This window comes from Coenobita brevimanus, chromosome 61 (genome assembly GCF_032717465.1).
Source record: "Coenobita brevimanus isolate Jiangsu-jjx chromosome 61, ASM3271746v2, whole genome shotgun sequence".
NCBI classification, from domain to species: domain Eukaryota; kingdom Metazoa; phylum Arthropoda; class Malacostraca; order Decapoda; family Coenobitidae; genus Coenobita; species Coenobita brevimanus.
This window is the reverse complement of record NC_137014.1, coordinates 778045-797685: the sequence shown is the minus strand read 5'-3', so window position 1 is coordinate 797685 and position 19641 is coordinate 778045. Positions and strand designations below refer to the sequence as shown.

Sequence of the window (19641 nt, the reverse complement as noted above, 5' to 3'; positions counted from 1 at the left end):
GGCAGAGGTGGGAAGTTAAGGCAGCAGGGATGGGAAGTTAAGGTAGCAGGGGTGGGGAGTTAGGGTGGCAGTGTGGGGAGTTAAGGTGGCAGGGGTGGGGAGTTATGGTGGCAGGGGTGGGGAACCATTGTATTTCTTCCTCATAGGCCTAATAAAGAGCACAGTTCTAATTATCTATCATCCAATCTGTTATTTCCCTAACACAGGAGTGGGAACCCGGGGCTAGACTCATTAGTGTAGACTCTTAAGGCGACAGACCAATCGCTCGTCCCTGAACAGCATTATGAGAGCAATGAATCCAAAACAACCCTTGGATGTAAACCCTAAAGAGTCACATATTACTGGAGCACCTAAACCTACTCAGTCTCCAGGCGCCCATCTGGTTATGTGATTACCATCCAGTTCAGTTACCTGAAGATAGCACTACACCAGGTGAGTGGATGGTGGGAAATACTGGAAGGTAAGTTATATTATGGCTCTCAACTGTAACCTACCTTAGCACCAACACTACCTCTACCCTCACCCTTACCCACACCAGCCAAAGGCAGTACTACATCAAGCGAGTGGATGGTGGGAAAATAATGGTAAGTGACTTCGTGCCTCTCAACTATAAGCTACTTTAGCACCAACACACCACCCTCACCTCACTCTAACCCACGCCACCTGAAGACAGCACTACATCAGGGAAGTGGATGGTGGGGAAGTACTGGAAGTTAAGTTATTTTTCGCTTCTCATTTGTAACCTATCTTAGCAGCAACACCTCCCTCCCCTCCCAACTTCACCCTTATCCATGCCACCTGAAGACAGTACTACATCAAGAGAGTGGATGGTGGGGAAATACTGGAAGTTTGGTTATTTTCCGAGTCTCAACTGTAACCCACCTTTGCACCAACCCCCCCCAACCTCACCCTAACCCACCCCCCAACCTCACCCTTACCCACCCCCAAACCTCACCATAACCCACGCCACCATTAGCCTGCATACAACCTCAGCAAATCTTACGGAATTAGGGTTAAGCTTTGCTCTAATGGGCCTTGGCGCGATGTGTGTGTGTGTGTGTGTGTGTGTGTGTGTGTGTGTGTGTGTGTGTGTGTGTGAGAGAGAGAGAGAGAGAGAGAGAGAGAGACAGAGAGAGACAGACAGACAGACAGAGTGTGTGTGTGTCTGTGTGTGTGTGTGTGTGTGTGTGTGTGTGTGTGTGTGTGTGTGTGTGTGTGTGTGTGTGTGTGTGTGTGTGTGTGTGTGTGTGTGTGTGTGTGTAAACAGAATAAGGAAAAAGAGAGGGAACAGTGAGAATGAAAGTAATTAAAGAGGGAACAAGGGAACACAAACGCCACAACTGTTGCCCCTCTACTGTTTACCACGCCAACGGGAAACCTGTCAGTCTTTGTGTCGAATTCTGTGCCCCGGTCTGGAGGTCTGGTTGGGTTTGGTACGCTCTCTCTCTCTCTCTCTCTCTCTCTCTCTCTCTCGTATTTTCGTACGTTATGGAGGCACCCAGGTAACAATCTGTTCCTTTCCAGCGTATTTATGTATCTGGTTCATTAATATTATCTTGCATATTTAATAACATTACAATCCGGCGGAAATTTTAGCATAACAGGTCAAAATACTTCATTATGGTAGACGTTGTAATATGCGTGGTAGGCTAAGGGCGCGCCTGCTCGTGCTGACAACACAACTGGACATATTTTTGGGTACAAGTATGCAGCAGTATTTGGACAGATGTATGCAAACATGTTTCAGTGCAGCTTCAAACTTACTGGCAGCAGAGGTGATGCGATAAGTGTGTTCATGCGAGGCAGCTGAGACTTCCTCATGATGCTGCCAACATGATCAGGAAGCTGCTGTTCCTAGCATGTTCGTTGTTCTGTTGTTTACATGTTGCCAGCACTTGTTCCAGCACACGTGTGGACGCACCCTAAGGAAAATAAGTCGCACAATAGCCCTTGCTCAGATTACCGCCCCTTCACCACACAGGCCATACACCCTCCGGGACCCCCAGTGTCCCAGAAAATGAAATTAGGACAGAGAATTACAGTCCGGACTAATGTACTCCAACTACTTCTAAGTCGCTGATAAGGCAACTTGTATATATTTCCACCTTAGCTCACAAAGGTACCAAACGTCTCTCAATCATATTAAAGTGAATATCAAAGTTACAAAAAAAAAAAGTGATCTCTCATAATGGTTTCCTGATCTAGACTCTCGTTCAATGTGAAATTTGGTTTAGGAGCCTTTATATATACGATCCAGGGGCCACATACGACCCTGGGACTATGTACGACCCAGGGGTTAAATACGACCCAGGGGCCACATACGACCCAGGGACTATCAAATACGACTAACGAGCTAAATACGACCAAGGAGCTCAATACGGCCCATTAATTAAACACGACCCGGGGATAAAATAAGATCTAGGGACAAAATACAATCCTTAATACGACCCAGACTAAATACGACCCAGGGTCTAAATACATCCGAGGGACTAAATACGACCTAAGGATTAAATACGACCCTTAATACGACCCAGGAGCCCGTATGGTCGTCCACCTTCCCTCACACTAGGATCAACAGACAGGTCACTCCCATTGTCACCACCTGCCAATCGCCCGTGAGAGCCGGATTCACGAATTAACCTTACGATCAATTTCCCTGTCGTAACTACAATATTTTTTTTTTCCAGGAAGAATAAGGGGTGTGGTAAATCTTGCGGTCTCCAATGACGAATCTTCCGTTTTGTTCTTATTCCTTCCAGACGCCTTTATTCAATTTTAGACACTTTCGAAGGGTCAGATAAAGCCTTCATTAAATTTTTCTCCAACAACGGCTATGATAAAATGGGCAGAATAATCTAGTGGTAGCAATATAAGAACAAAAATGGCCAACTTGTGCTGCAGGGGGTTGTCAAAGATCCATTTTTTTTTCTCTCTCTCCCTCGAAGCGGCGGTGGCATAGGCAGGGTGGAGTATGGCGGCTGCTTATTATTCTCGCTTATTATTCTCCGCTTCAGACACTTGTGGATTTTTTCACACCCAGCGCCTAACCCACACACGCGGCTTCTGGGCAAACACAGCCAAGCCTCCGCCACTCCATCCAGTATCGTCAATAATGTGGAAGGATTTTCTTGCCTAGGGTTACCTGTGGCCTATCCTAACGACTCATTATTTTGTGTGTTCTGCGGTGATGATGATAATAACAATAATAATAATAATAATAATAATAATACCGTAATGAGACACACACACACACACACACACACACAGAGGCCACCTAGCGACGTCTGTGTACACTAAATCTTTTACTCCAAAGAGCGAAATGAACAAGCACAATGGTGAGAAATACAAACCTCATAGCAATTCAATAAAAAGCCAGATGCAAGCACGATATTTTCTTTATATTTTTTGTCTAGTTCTCCTATCATATTTCTCAGCAGCGTGTGACTTGTGCCTTTCCAAAATTGTGGATTCACCATTTTCAGTTACCTACCGTATATCTTTTTGCCATTTTAATCAAGGGCTTTACACCTTGAACAGGGTATCCTACGTTGTTTCATTCCTGGTGCTTATAAAAATTTTGAGGGGGTCATTTGCAGTGAAGGCTTACCTGCAACAGTCGCCTCCATTAACTCCTTCACAATCTGATTTTTCTTCATGAGCTAATTTTAGGAGTGAAGAAGTTAGACACTTTTTACAATGACTTTTTTTTCTTTCTTGCTACCAGGGACTTGCCATCCACTCACTTCATGTAGCGTTCCAGTTCTCGATCTCTGTTATCAAAATCTGGGGTGTCTAATATTCGCCCTTGTCACGGCTCAAGCTTTCTCTGAGGAAAAGCTGTATTTTTTTTTACCGAATGAAATCTGTCAGAGAAAATACACACTTGAGATACCAGCACCATACACGTGAAAAAGAAAGAAAGAATAATGATCAAAACGCAACAGTAACACAAACACGAAGATACAAAATTCTCTTCATACAGGGTTTATCAAAAGTAGGGAAAAACTGTATTGCTTGCACTCACTGAATTTAATTAGTTGATATATAGGACACACCATAGCTACAGGTAATTAAAAAACTCACCTATACAGAGTGATAAAAAGTAAATTGCAAACGCTTATAGTATGGGGGCGTCATTTTGTAAGCTACTGTATTTTTAATTTATTTGAAAGCACTTTTTTTGTTTAATTCGATTTGCCTGGTCTCTTCATCCCCATACGTTTTATTAATTCTTTTATAAGGATCAGGTTTATTATTATTATCATTATTATCATTATTATTATTGTTGTTGTTTTGTTACTGTTGTTGTTGTTGTTGTTATTATTATTATTATTATTATGGCATTAATATTATTGCTGATGTTGCTACTATTACTACTACTACTATTACTGTTAGTAGTAATAGTAGTAGTAACATTGATATCCCCAGATCAATCCTATTCGCTTGTGGGAAGGCCTCTCGACTTGAAGTGTAGAGAACAGTAACACTCTCAAAGGTTATATAAGGCAAGTAATTCTTCCATTGTGATTTATATAGCAATTGCACCCTATTACTGTCTTGCAGGTTCGTCACGTCTCTTTTTATATCCAGCTGCAAAAAAGTGCACGAACAACACACCAGAAAATAATCTATCTATCTATCTATAACCAGACGCCATAATCCCATAAGGGGTGGCCATATGTTTTACGAGAAGGGCATTATCCCTCTGCCAACCTAACAAATAAATAAACCGGTAAAGAAGAGGTTTTTAGTAAGCCTCCCAAGCTGAGGGGAAGATTAACACGCCATACGTGGAAATAAACAGGCAAGAGGGAGGTGTTAGGGAGTCTCTGGTGGGAATAGAAGAGTTAATCCCATGGTGACAACGTTCAAGAGGAGCACTGAAAGGTTTCCAGGAATGTTTAAAACAAACGAAAAACGTGTGCTGTTGCCCACGGTCACTATGTTAGGCTGCTCTCTCTCTCTCTCTCTCTCTCTCTCTCCATGGACACTGATAAAAAGAAATCTGACCCATCCGTGTGTGTGTGTGTGTGTGTGTGTGTGTGTTCTAACAAATAAAGATGGCAGCAGTATTTTTTTTCCAAGGTAAATTCACAGAACCAAGCAGTCTAGTCTAAGGTAGCTATAAATAAAACTGTGGACATCAAGCGCGTGCAAATACCTGCCTAATGCCCAATTATGTGGCATTACGTACCATTATTTTGGCGCACGGTGGTCTAGTGGTCTGAACAACCCAGCCCGAGTGACGACCTTGCATGGCTTAATTTAGATCCCTAAGTGGTGACTGGAGGCATTCCGATTATATATAGGTAATGCCATTAAGGGAGGGGGGACTGGTCATCTATCCCTAAACTCTTCAAGCTGATGACGTATTATCCACGCCCCGATTCTTGGCGCTACCTCAAAGGCCTAGCTAACTATACTCCTTTTACTCTAATTTGGTCTAAAATTGCCATCTATCCATCTGGAATACTGAGTTGTAACAACACCTTAGCGATGAAATATGGAGCCAGTCACGAGGAAGTGCTATGGAAAGAATGTAAAGCCGTTGCATTTTTTTTTTTTTTTTTTTTTTTTTTTTTGTCCCTGAGCTACGTGAAATAAGCTGCAAAAGGACGAAAACCTGGGCCAAGTCAACGTGAAAAAAGTATAACTACACATTGTTTTTTAACTCTATCTTCTTCAGAATTTTCAACTTTGTCAAAGCGGACTGGAATGAAAACTTAGGATTCAGTTCTGTCATGATGAATATATATATATATATATATATATATATATATATATATATATATATATATATATATATATATATTTAATTGGTATGACACGAGGGGGCTTCTGTGGTGAGGGCGCCCACCATCCTCTTCTGGGAAGGTAGGAAAGGTGGCGTACACCCTGTGAAGATGAGTGTTGTACATGATGCGATGTTGGTAGTGGGGAAAGACTTACAAGTTTGGAGATGACTGGGTAAAAAAAAATGGGGTGGGGTGGGTGGAGATAAGTGTGTGGGATGTAAGGGGATGGTGATGAGTGTGTGGGATGGAAGGGGATGGTGGTGACTGTGTGGGATGGAGGGTAGTCAATACACCCTGTGAAAAAGGGGCGTTTGGATCGACCGATGGTATATGATTCGTCAAAGCTTTCTCCAAACACACACACAAAAAAATACGAGAACTAGAATAAGATAAACACGTGTTGTTCTCATATAGACCACCGGCATCAGAAGGGGAAAAAATAAAAAGCTGGTTCAATAAAAGGTGAGTGGGAAGGGAAAAAGGGTTTTATTGAGCGCAGGAATGGCTGAGTGGTTTAAAGGAGTGTACACAGAGCACAGCAAATGGGGATTGAAATTTGGAAAAGAGTGGAATGAAGGGAGCTGACCGGAACGCACGGACAAAAACAGGTGAGGTGGAAAGCAGGAAATTATGGAAAAATAAAATGAATAAATGAGCGAAATTTGAGATCAAATTAAGAAAGGTAATTGACTGAAATGAAGGGAAAAAAACAAGTGAGATGGAAAAGCTTGAAAATATGTGAAATACAATGAATAACGGAGTCAACTTTGAAACACAACTAAAGGAAACTGATCGGAATGCAGAAGCAAAACAACTGAGGAGGAAATGACACGCTATTACGTTAAATACAATGAAAAATAATGAAATGAAACCTGAAAAATAAAGAAGACTGACCGAAATGAGGGGACAAAACTCGTGAGGCTGGAATACCGAGATATTAAGTGAAATAAAATGAATAATGGAGAGAAATGTGAAACTAATGACAGTAACAGAACGAAAAGCAAGGACATACACGTGAGGCTGAAATACTGTGACATTTAGGGAAATAAAATGAATAATGGAGTGACTGAAATCTGAAACTCAAATAACAAACGTATCGTATGTGAACGAAAAGCAAGCTTGACCGACTGAAATACCGTGAAATCAAATGAAAGAAAATGAAATCGGCAAGACACATTCATACATCATTCAAGATCCCGGAACCCTACCTTCAACTCACAGACCTATCGATTTGCACATACATATATAGTCTACCATATATATACGGTAATTTGTGTTCATCTGGACTGCACGTGCCAGAAATAGTCAATTTAACACTTAAAAATAAGTCACCACCAAACACCTGTACGGTAGGGAATGCATTTTTTTTCCCACGGACTTCCTCTTACACTGTACCGTAAAACTTAAATACCGCAACGACTTGACAATGGCTTCCGTTTACTGGCTACAATTTAAATACCGTATATACCGGCTTCACACAGGCTTAATCTTATTAACTAAAACTTAAATACCGGAACGCCTTTACACTGGCTTACCCTTACTAAAATTTAAATGCCAGAACAACCTCACACAAGTTTTCTCTTACAACCCTAACTGAAACAGCTACCGTAACGACTTGACACAGGCCTCCACTTATAAGCTACAACTTAAATACTGTAACGGTTCATCCCAAGAAAATGTAAAAGAAAACTGACAACCATTTTAGTGTGACAGAAAGAGAGATCCGTATCGGGAGGGAATGGTCAGAACCCAGGGAGGCCAACTGTACCCTGCCTAAGGCTGGCCCACCCCAACATGCCAGCCACACACCTCAGGCCAACCACTGGTGCCCATACAAGGCTCCCGTAACACCTTTTCCTTACTATTTTTTTTTTATACACGTTAATATTCCTCTGAGTCGGTACATGACATGCAATATATATATATATATATATATATATATATATATATATATATATATATACAGTATATGCGTATGTGTATATAGTATATACCGCATACAGTATATATCACAAATATCAAGTTATACTGCATTATGTATGGGCTATTTCAGGCCACGCTGTTGGCATTCCTTATGCTTTTATGTCCTTCGCGTTTCACACACACCTGTCAAGTCACGGACTGGGTTATCCAGTTTTAAATGGGTGTGACAGCTGTTGCTGTTGAATAACCTTGATCTATCTGGCCGAGCAGACCCATCAACCGCAGGCAAGCATCCGCCCTGACTGGACATGATGTCTTTCTTTGAAAACTTTATCCAGAACAACTCAACACCCAAAACAAATTGCTTGCTCAAGCGGGTGACAAGTTACGGTATCAACGTCAGTGTCCCTCCCCTTTTTATTTGTCCGACGATATGCAATGTCCAAAGTCACCCCAAGCTACCTTGGAGATTCATTCCTATCTTATAACTGAACTAGACCCTACGCACCATCGTATTGTAGGCAACCACGACTCTGTAATCAAATTGTGGGAATGACCTAGCTTCGTCAAGTAAAAATCAAACAAACACGTCTTCCTTACAAGCTTATTTCTGCACAAGACAGTAATCTCTTGTACGCCAAAAACCAATACTTACTCAACTTATTTAACCTACAGCAATGGTAAGGTCGTATGGCCTAGGCTAAACAGACCACAAGGTAAAGATAAAATGTGCAGTCAGAGAAACCACTCTTCCCAGCTGCGTCTGAAGAAACCTTACAATTGACGAAAAAACAACGAAAACCCTATCTCAACTAGTGCGTGTTTCAGATGGTTCAACTTCGCTATGTATTCGCCAAACTTTGGGAAGATAGGTGTGTCTGTACTGTGCAAGGCAAAACTGAATCGCCGAGAAGGAGGTGTTACGAAATCAGCAACGTCAGCGAGAGTACGACCGTATCAAAGCGTAAGGGAAGGGAGGGCAATATATAAATAAATGTGCGAGGTGTTGGTGCCAGTGGGTCGTGTCCTAGCTGGCTTAGGAGGCTCTCAATAGCTCTCCCTCACCAGTCTATGGCTTAGGAGGCTTCCAATACCTCTTCGTTACGAGTTACGAGTCTATGGCTTAGGAGGCTCCCGACACCTCTCCCTTACCAGTGTATGACTTAGGAGGCTCCCAATAACTCTACTAATCCACGGCTTAGAAGTTTCACATATAAATCTTCCTTATTATCATGGTAAGTTTCTGTTTAGCTACGGCACGTTAAATCCCTTCTGTCCAGTGTGTTTATGCGATCCAGCACCTTCAACCTACCAGTTAAGATCTACATATGAGGTTAATTGCCGGTATGTAACCAAAAAGATATACAGGCTCTCTCGTATCTACTTCACTGTTATTTTCACACATGACAGGTTAATCGTAAATGTTCCTGTATTTATGTTATTAACGATTTCTTTGGAGACGCTTGACATCTTCACTCACACAGCGCTGAGCCTACGGTACGTCCACCAAGACAGGACAGTATAATAGGACATGAAGGGGCTTATATAACTAAGAAACATTATGATCTTGGTCCCACGTCTCTGTCTTGTATCTGTGATAGGCCTAATTTAGTTATTTTCCTGATTTTCATAACACTGACCTTCGACCTTTGTCGCCCAAAATTTAGTGCCCGGTAAGTTTTCCTCCGACGATCCTCAATCATTTTGCTAAATCGGGTGCAATTCGACCCAGTAATTTTTCCATAAGGCTGCTGACAGACAGAAAGGCGAACAGAGAGCTCAAAACAGCCTTTCTTGGAGATGTCATCAGGTAGCTAAGGATGAGGTGCTATACTCTTGTCGCTCTAACCTGGCCTACAAATGCCATCTCTTCATCGGGAATGCTCAGTTGTAACAACAGATTAACACCAGAACAGGGTGGTAGTCAAGAAAAAGTGCTATGTAAAGCATGGAGAACCATAACACTCTTTTTGTCACTGAACTACGTGAAATAAACTGCAAAAAGACAAAAATCTGGGCCACGTTAAGGTGAAAAGTGTATAGTAAGTTTCTTAAAAACGAGAAATGTGGCCCATAGGGTGAGGTGTGTGTGTGTTTGTGTGTGTGTGGCGTGAGCGAGACGTGAGGTTGGCCAGCGAACACATTTATAAAGGATCCTAACCAAGCCAGTCTACATGATAAACAACTCTCTACAACACTTAACTAATAAGATCGTTCCATGTCCCGTAGCTATTCTCTGACTTTCACATTCGCTCTAATCTCACTATTATGAGTCTGACAGGTTTATGACTGAAGACCAAGGTGCCGTATGCACAGACAATCTTAAGGCAATACAACTTAAGTGAATTTATAAATAGCGCTCCAGCACTGTCAGACGGTGGGAGAGTTGATGCACTTGGCAGGGTGGCTACGCGTTCCACTCACTCCCACTGCTTTTCACTGCCGTTCGTTCAGTCAGTATCTCCTTACCTTTCTCAGCCTCTCGTCATACCAAGGAATATTGTAGATCGACATCATAACGTTAGACTACCAATATAAGAAACAGTATATACGATATAACTACACTAGAGGTATCGTTCTGCATGCATAAAAAAAAAAAAAACTAATAACACTTTAACAATAATTATCAGAGAATTCCACTGCATAACCAAAATGGCGACCTGGTACAATGGAAATTTAATATGAAATAAGGTCACGTAATATTACCGGTGCCGAGACACATATACCACTAAGAATTGGTAGGCTATATATTTACAATGGATGTCCCGTACAGCATTCAATCAAAATAAATAATCAAAGTTCTTCTCTTTTTTGCAAGGAAGAAGGAACCAAAGGCCAGACGCCCGAAAGACTTGTCCCCCCAACAAAAGACAAAAACAATATAAAAGAGCGCCAAATCCATTATCTGTTTCCTCCTAACACATACTAAGCGATATTTCAATGCACATATAGCTATCGGGGAAAATATGGACCAAACGCACGCACAAATACCAGAACATTTGGAGCAGTGGGCTAATAACACTGGATTTAACTGTTTCTAAGGAATTCAGGTCGAGAATAACATGCGCTGGGTATATTACACTAGTATAATTACCAGTTACTGGGTAATATTTCAGTGCAAACGATGTTACTGGAGAAATATTTTGGGGCCAAAGTCACGAAACATTACCGGGTGATAAGGAATGATAAGCAGTTACTGCAAATCTATCATCTATGTATCTTTCTATCTATCTAATACCTTTGACCTATTGCTCTTTAAGAAATAGGTCAAGCTCCTCGGTGATTCCCAAGTCATCCACCAAGTTGGGCCCAGATTTGATCAAAATTGCTGTTCTTTCACACACACACACACACACACACACTGATCGACCTTGTATCCTTAGCCACTGACTGACTTCTTAAAAATTGACTTCTTCATTTCTTAAAACCCTTCCATCAACCTTAGTCTACATCGGATCAAAACTCTTAAAGATGACCTTGCTATACGACCTTGACTTCTGACCTCTCCCTGTGATCTTGGCCTTCGACTGACTTCTCATATTCAAATCCCATCCCATCGTTCTTGCTTTGCCTTCACCGCTTCCGCCATGTATCTAAAGTTGGTGGAGACTGCTTAAGTTCACCTCCCTAGATTAATTTTTGACCTAACCCTGTGACACTGACTTTGGTTCTATTACTAAGAGGAAAAGGAAAAAAAAAAGGGGGGGGCAGTCCCTTGGCTGACCCCCAACCCTTCCACCATGTCTCAAGTTATTTTGCCCACAGAGAGAGAGAGAGAGAGAGAGAGAGAGAGAGAGAGAGAGAGAGAGAGAGAGAGAGAGAGGCCTACAAAAACAATACCGGTACCCGCTCAATCTAGCCATCGCGGAAGTGGGTGTAATAATTAACTGATACGGTATGTAAAATAATTCAAATACTCTAATAACTCGAAATAGTTGATTCATGCTTTGGTAGGTATTTCACTTCCAAATACAATTACACAATGGAAATACGACGATTCTGGTCAAATGCTGTTTCTCACATAGGATTATTGCTTAACATAAACAATGAAGGTCAACTCTGGAACTGTCTCCCTCTGTCTGTATTTCCTGCTTCCTATGATCTCCATGCTTTCAAACGCAGTGTGTCCAGGCATCTCGAAATGATCGGATCTTGAATTTGGCTCTGTTGTATTTTGTTTTTCTCTTGGAAGGAACAATAATTGCGGGCTCGCAGCCTTAGGTTCCTTCTTCCTCGCATAAAAAAATAATAATAATAAAAACGTGTTGAGTGGTGAAGGAGTCCCCATCTCAGCCTTCACGACCCCCCACTCCTGCCTTCACCTCTCCCCTTCTCTCTCTCTCTCTCTCTCTTACAAAGGAGATGAGCAAAATTCGTATCATTTGACCCTCTGATGACCTGTAACCGAGGTCAGTAGGACGCCATCAGCTACTTGGATAATTTACTAGTCGTTATCGACATTAATATGACTAGATCAGTAACGGTACAGGATCAAAAATTATTTCACTTTCTTTACTACTGCAATAATTTACAAACAGATTATTTACGTAATCTTATTCACCTAAAAACATGATTTCCCAGTACATAAAAAATGGAAATACAATATTCTAGGTCGAGTAGGCTAGAGCTCGCAATACACCATGAGACGCTCTTCATTCATGGAATTGTACTATTTACTACTGCAAACACAGGCGAGGGATGCCAGATGTCTCCATGTGTTCGGGAAATCATGAACTCGACTGTACCACGCTCCATGAAGCTACTGGTCTATATGGAAATGAAAAAAATATCCCGAAAAAAAAAAAAGTAGCTATTGTACTATCTTCAGTGGCTATGGGGCCATGATGAAAATATAGGCCTACACCACCAGGTAAACTCACCGGAAGACAGAGAGTGGTTATAACAAGATGGGAGGTAGGAGATTGCATGTAAAAAGCCATTCGCCCACACACTTGCTGTATCACTTCCCCCATGCAGCGAGGATGAGTCATGAGCCAGTTGTAAGCCAAGACTCCCACTTGTCTACCAAGGAACATCTGCGCAAGAATTTATAAAGAATCTTAGGTATTTATAAAGGATCTTAAACTATACAGTACTTCCAATACTTAGTTAACTTAGTGATAGTATAATGAAAGTAGATTCGAAGTGCCTTAAAACAATCCAAAGTGGCTATTTAATTACATATATCACGCTTTATTTATGAACAGCGTCAGTGACATCATTTCTCAACTGAATGACGTCACTTAGCTCTGACGTCATCGGCGAATCTACGCATGAGAACGCATGAACTTAGTTTTTGTTTTTATTTTTTTTACTGGAGAAAATATAGGTTTTCGATTTCACTTATTTTCATATTATCTGCATGTACCCTATTTGACTAAAAGTTCCTATTTCGGTGATTTTATTTGAATATTTTCCTTTTCTTTAACAATTTCTACTATCCCGTCACAGCGCTGTCTACCTGCCTAATCATCATCATCATCACTATCATCATCGTCACCATCACTATCATCATCGACACCACCACCATCACCGTCACCACCACCATCACTATCATCATCAGTCACCATCATCATCTTCATCGCCACCACCATCATCATTATCAATATCATCGCCACCACCATCACCAACATCATTATCACCATCACCACCATCATCATCACCATCATCATCCAACCGCACCATCTACGACATGGGGTGAGATGGGACACAAAATGCAATAAACAAAACACATACGTAGCCTATCAAACAATTCCCTGTGTTTTTAACCCACACATTCATTCACACAGCGGCCTTTGTCTCCACATCACAACCTAAACCATCTGAACTTTCCTTAACTTTAATACGAAGATCTTATTAATTTCAATCTTACTAACACCTGATGAATTTTACTAGACTTGGGACTGATTTTTCGAATTGGAATTAAATAGCCATAATTAACCCCTTCGCTACTAGAAATCTTACCAATAAAATTGCTTTGAACCAACAAAGAATGAACATTGGGCTGAACGGGAGACCCAGAAGCTAGACGACCTACCAATTTGTGAATATCATCATCGTTTTTTCATCAATTGCAAATCACTTCAATATTTGGTACATAAACACCGAAAGATACCCATAAATCATTACTTTCTATATTACAATAGTCCTTACACTTTTATTTTCAACCGAGTAAAGAAGACGAAGAAAAGAATAAAGAAAAGTTAATTTCTATTCATATTTCAAAATCTTTTACCTCATTACGTAAAGAGAAACGCACACAAATACGGAAAACATACACCCACACTTACCGCCTCTTCCCGTCTATGCACGTCACTTCCGGTATCACCACGTCCTTTTACCAATATCACCTAACACTTGCACCTTAGCACACGACACAGCTCCTTGCAACACTGTACCGGCGAATCACTGCGGACATTTAACATCACTGCACCTACCAGAGGGCCCTTTTAACAGTGCATTCGTCACCATAATACTCCCTGGGCCTCATCTCGGAATCACCGCCACACTACGATCCAACACACGAGTCACCTACGCTTCAACGACGCCTAGTAGCCTCCCCCGACGACAGTTGTGCGGATACTGAGCCTGAGAAACGATGAGGACACTAGCCCCTCGCTGAGTTGCACTCGTTTTCGTTCACTGGACGAATATTCAACTTCCTATACACACAAATTTCTCTGTTATCACACTTGCTAATACCAAATTTTTCATATTCAAATGACATGGAGTACCAGTTCCTGTGTTTAGTCAATATAAAGTATTAAAAGAAAGCCAAATAGCATGAGGAAAGTGTATGGTTTTTCAGCTGCTGTAAACTGAAATCGCCGCCGAAATGTGGGAACTGGCAACTGACTAGCTACTCTGTGCAAACATCTCGGGTGATGCCAACACATGAGACTTACTTCTATTTACTTTAGCTCGTCTTGCAGCCAAGAATTTTCACCATACACCGAAATCTTGCGGAACTACGAAGGACATAGCATTACGGCAGAGGAATAGCTTCTCAATGTGTCTGTAGCTTGTAATATCGCATTCAATTTTGGGAGGCTTTCATCTGAACACATTATTTTCTGTCAACACGGCTGTCAAAGAAGAATTTCGTCTTGTGTACTTGTTCTGGTAGGATGCGAGTATTCTTCCTATTGAAATCAGTATGTAGCGACTAACATGAAGGCTATAACGGAGCCAAACAGCAGGTGTAACTTGCGAGAAAACTCAGATGTACCGTTTGAAGCACATAGCATCGTATTCAAAAAGTTTCTTGAACTGAAGTTGCGTATGGGATCGCCTGTTTACACCTATATCCAATAACTTCACTCCTGGGGTTGCCATACGCTTAATAAACAATCCAGAGTTGACGAAATGTGAATACGTTAAAATAAAAGGATTCACAATACTGTTTACCAACTACGTCGCGGGAATTGTTGAAGATCCTTTATAAACAAACCCAGCACCATTTCGGCTATACCACGCACACCTGTAATAACTGTATGATCTAGATGACCCACAAGAGCGAGAAAATGGTCCTCAAAAAAGTGTAAATATGCAAGATGTGGAAAATACGATATTACACAATATTATGGCCCATATTTTCGCTGAGTCTGGAGATTTCGTTACGCCTCTTCCTCGGTTATTTATTTACCACATTATGTCTCAATATCCTCTTGCATGTTACTGATATAGGCTACGTTGATATTAAAGGGATATAAATTTCACACAGGAGAATACCATGGTGTAATAATAAAAAGAAACTGCCGAGGGGGAGATGCTGCAAAGTCTCCTATGCCACTGGGAACAGGGTCCTATATTTTTTGAAGTTTGAAGTTATCATCATCGTCATTATCATCACCACCATCACCACCACCATCATCATCATCATCTCGACTCTTGTTTCCACCTACTTTTTTTTTTTTTTTTTTTTTTTTAAGGGGGCCTTTTAAAGGGGTGATGTCTTTTTCCTTTAATTCCTGACTTTTGACGACTTAATAGGCTTTTAAGATAGATTTTTCGAACTGAAGGGAATAGATATATCCTTGATTAACCCATCCAGTAGCAAAGGCCTTTCCTAAGTGGAGCAAAATAGTGGTAATAGCATATATAAACATAACCGCTACCCAGCTAGAAATTCTTGGCAGTATCTTATGTATTGCAGGGACGACTCAGTCTGTTGGTGTGGACATGTGTGTGACAATGAAAGTAGGAAATTGATTAATGATGCAGGATAGGCACTGATAACTCTAACTAATCCGTCCCCGCAACTGAATAAAATCGCTCGGTGGCAGCAAGAAAAAAGCCACAAATATTAACCCTTTCACAGCCTAGGTGCTCGTCTTCGCTGATTAAAATCGTCCTGAAGCAGCAAGGATAAAATTTCAAATGGCATCCTCAAACTAAAGGTGTCAACTACCGGGCACTGACCTACATCGGCATTACTTCATCTGTTTTGATTACACAATAGCGTGAATTACTGTAACGCGTAGAAGGAACCGTGTGTTGTTTACGAGAACTGTATTTCCGAATAGGTGTTCGTACAGGCAAGACCTAAGTATAGGCCTCCTGCAAAATAACTGGATTGAGTACAGGCTGAAACGAAAATAATATTCTAAGTTGGACTGAAACGTGCATTTTCTCATCTTACAATATTTCAATATACTGGTATAAATTTTTCGTTCTAACTTGTTTCTGCAACTGAAAATTAAATTTACGCAAGTTAACCTTCAGTTACTTCAAAGAAAACCAATATCAATCCTTGCCTTCATAGAAAACGCCCCGCTAAAAAGGGGAACCTCGATAATTCTTTTCAGCGCTAGCAATACCCAGTATGAACAGTCTTCTCTTATCTCTGCCCTTGATTTCCCTCTCTTCCAAGAAATATCAGTCCTAATCATCAGCGAGTCCCAAGCATCTCTTGTCCTTCGCAACCCTCCTCTCCTCCCCTCCCTCCACTTCTGACAATCAGGCTCATGCCCTTGATCTCAGGTTCTCTTTTCTCTGGGATCCCAGCCCCTGTTCATCGCACCCGACACGACTAAGCAGATCGTGCCTTAGTTGCCTGCAGTCTCCCCTATCCCTGACATTCGCGTCCTAGTGTCCAAGACGACAGTCCGGAGAATCCTTCGGGAGGGGGCAAGGGAGGGCCTAGACCTGCGTATTATTGATGCTGAACGACCCACCAACGTCACCATCCAGCTCAGTGGCAACTGCCTTGGGGTGAAACACACCTACGGCAAGCACCCCACCCTCACCCGCCACTATGCTGTGGTTGTTGCCGTCATTCGCCTCGGATATCGTTCCCTGGATCACATCACTCGACGACCAGACGCAGACAAGCCCTGCAAGCTCTGTAAAGCTGCCATGGCTGACTCATTAGCCAATCACGTCGTAAATTGTCCCATTATTGCCTCCTTTACACCCTCTGGTTTACTGTTTTCTGTACCTACTCCATCACAAATCTTGATGAACTGAGGGATAATATTCTCACTATCCTAACTTCCTTTCCTTACTGGCGCGCGGATGATAATGATGATAATATGTGTGTGTGTGTGTGTGTGTGTGTGTGTCTATAAGCATGCATGAGTATGTTTGTGCTTATATTTCTAACATACTCTTGCGTAAGACTTTACGTGCTATGTATATTCTTCTGATTTCTTTGTTTACATTTTATTTTTTTTATTTTATTTTATTTTTTTTTTTAATGTAGTATCGTATTTCCTTGCTGTGACTGTAGCTGCATTCAGTATGATGCTTTTTGCTCCATGTATGCGTCAATGTATCCCTTGGCTCTCATGCACCCTTCTTGCTTGGCCTTCAGCGACCACATTCCTCTGAGTGTTGAGGCATGTACTGAATCTAAATAAACACACACACACACACACACACACACACTTTAAATTCCACTTAGTGTTTCCTACTTCTAGACGATTTTATTTCGCACTGGAGAGGTTTTGACAGTAGTAGTAGTACTAGTAGTAGCAGTAGTAGTAATAGTAGTAGCAGTAGTAGTAAAAGCCCCAGGTTCATCTGAAATGTGAACCCAGTGGACTACAGACTGAAGTTCTCCTCCTGCAGTCAAACATCCTCCTTATGGGAGATAGGGACGGAAGTGAGGGACATATGTATAACCAGGCAGCCATGTCACCTAGCCAAATCAGTCCCACCACGTGAAGGCATCCCTCCCCAACTCTACATGTGTGAATAAATATGAGAACGTGATCCTCTTCCCTGTTCTAGGCGAAGACTGTGACCAAAAAAAGAACTGCCTGGGTTAATTACTCGTGCACTCGATACGCACAGAGCTAACCCTTCTTAATTTTCAGAGAACACATTTTGGGGGAATTCTTCAGTCACTATGAATTATACTTTTGATGAGGTGGATCTTTGAAAGGCAAGCAGTGTATTATCAAGTTTATTTACATATTTTATAACAAACTACCCATTTCATATCAGAACGCTTCTACTATGAGCTTTATGGACTTTTAGCACAATGATCCTTACCACATATTATCCAACTGCAGTCTTCGATACTACCAGCACAAAACCGTACGTTTATCAATTACATGTCATTAAGATGGATTATCATCATCATCATCATTATTATTATTATTATTATTGAGATGTTACAAGGACTCCATAAACATCTACTCTTCTAAGAAACCTCGATCTTAACTATGGAGCTAGGGATGGATAAGCAGGGAGGCAGCATCCTAACTTCATTTTTACCTTCGGCTGACGAGAAGAGTTACGTATTCTTTGAGATAATTAGTAGGCAAGTTTTTCTATTAAATTCCTAATAAACAGTATTTGAACTCCGTCAGAGTTGAGTGTGAGGGGTGACTTAACTTTTACACAACGCTGTCGACTTTTATTTTTCACCCCTTCCAGACGACTTGGTTTCATGTTGAGGAAATTGACAGCCATGGAGTCAGGGACAATTTCCATTAGTGAAAACATTCATTGGGTATTCCTTTCAGCTGTATGGTTTGTTTATTTTCGAGTTCCATGTTGGCTGTAGGTTCAAAGGCATTATTTATTTATTTTCTATTTATCTGACGGTCTGGAAAAATACGACAGCTGCAAATAGAGGAGTTTGGGTCCACAGCATCCCTCCCCCCTGTGAATCCGCCACTGCTTAACCCCTTCAGTGCGATGACGTCTTTAATTTTCATACCTGCTACCCCCAGGCAATTTTACATAGAATTTTAACTGGAGGGATTAGCTAGAGCCTTCATTAACCCCTTCAGTATTAAGCCGATCTCATAGGCCAAATAAAAAAAATTGACCTCAGGCAGTATGAAATCAAATCAAGGCGTCTTTGGGCTGAAGGAATTAATGTTGTGAATCCGGAGACGTGTTTTTTTAGTTTATTCTCCTACGATCAGACGATTTTATTCAGCTTCAGAGACTTTCCAGACTGGAGGGATTGACAATAATCTTCATTAACACCTTCACTGATTGAGGGACCACCTAAGCTGAATGAAATCTGTTTGGAAAGAGTAGGAATAAGCTAATAAAGACGTCACCTTATTGAAGAGATTTTTGCATTTTAGCCATGAAGAATTACTAGGGAAATCCTGTAGCCACATACGTTCTTTCTCGCTGTATTTTCCTTCTAAAAACTACTGCCTTTCAAGTTTCATTTTCTTTTTGAAGCAACTTCCTTTTTCCATTTTCTTTCTGAAGCTACTTTATTTAATTTTCTTTTAAATGTTACTCCTTCTCGCAAAAAATTTTCCTTCTGAAATTACTTCGTTTCAAATTTCATTTTCCTCCTAAAACTACTCCCTCTCACGTTTCATTTTCCTTCTGAAATTACTCCATTCACGTTTCATTTTCCTTCTAAAAGCTACTCCCTTTCACATAAAATTTTTCCTCTGAAATTACTTCTTTCCAAGTTACATTTCGTTCTAGAACCTACTCTATT

The 19641-nt window shown here is 41.1% G+C and overlaps 1 protein-coding gene across 2 annotated transcripts in view; it reads right to left on the bottom strand.

The window, feature by feature from the left end:
* Positions 1–14141, bottom strand: part of LOC145403592 (uncharacterized) — a 171732-nt gene extending 157591 nt beyond the window's left edge. For both annotated transcript variants that reach the window (XM_080275268.1, XM_080275269.1), the window contains exon 1: positions 14009–14141. The gene's annotated coding sequence lies outside the window, so the exon portion shown is untranslated. The remainder of the gene's footprint in view (positions 1–14008) is intronic.
* Positions 14142–19641: the final 5500 nt, after the last annotated feature.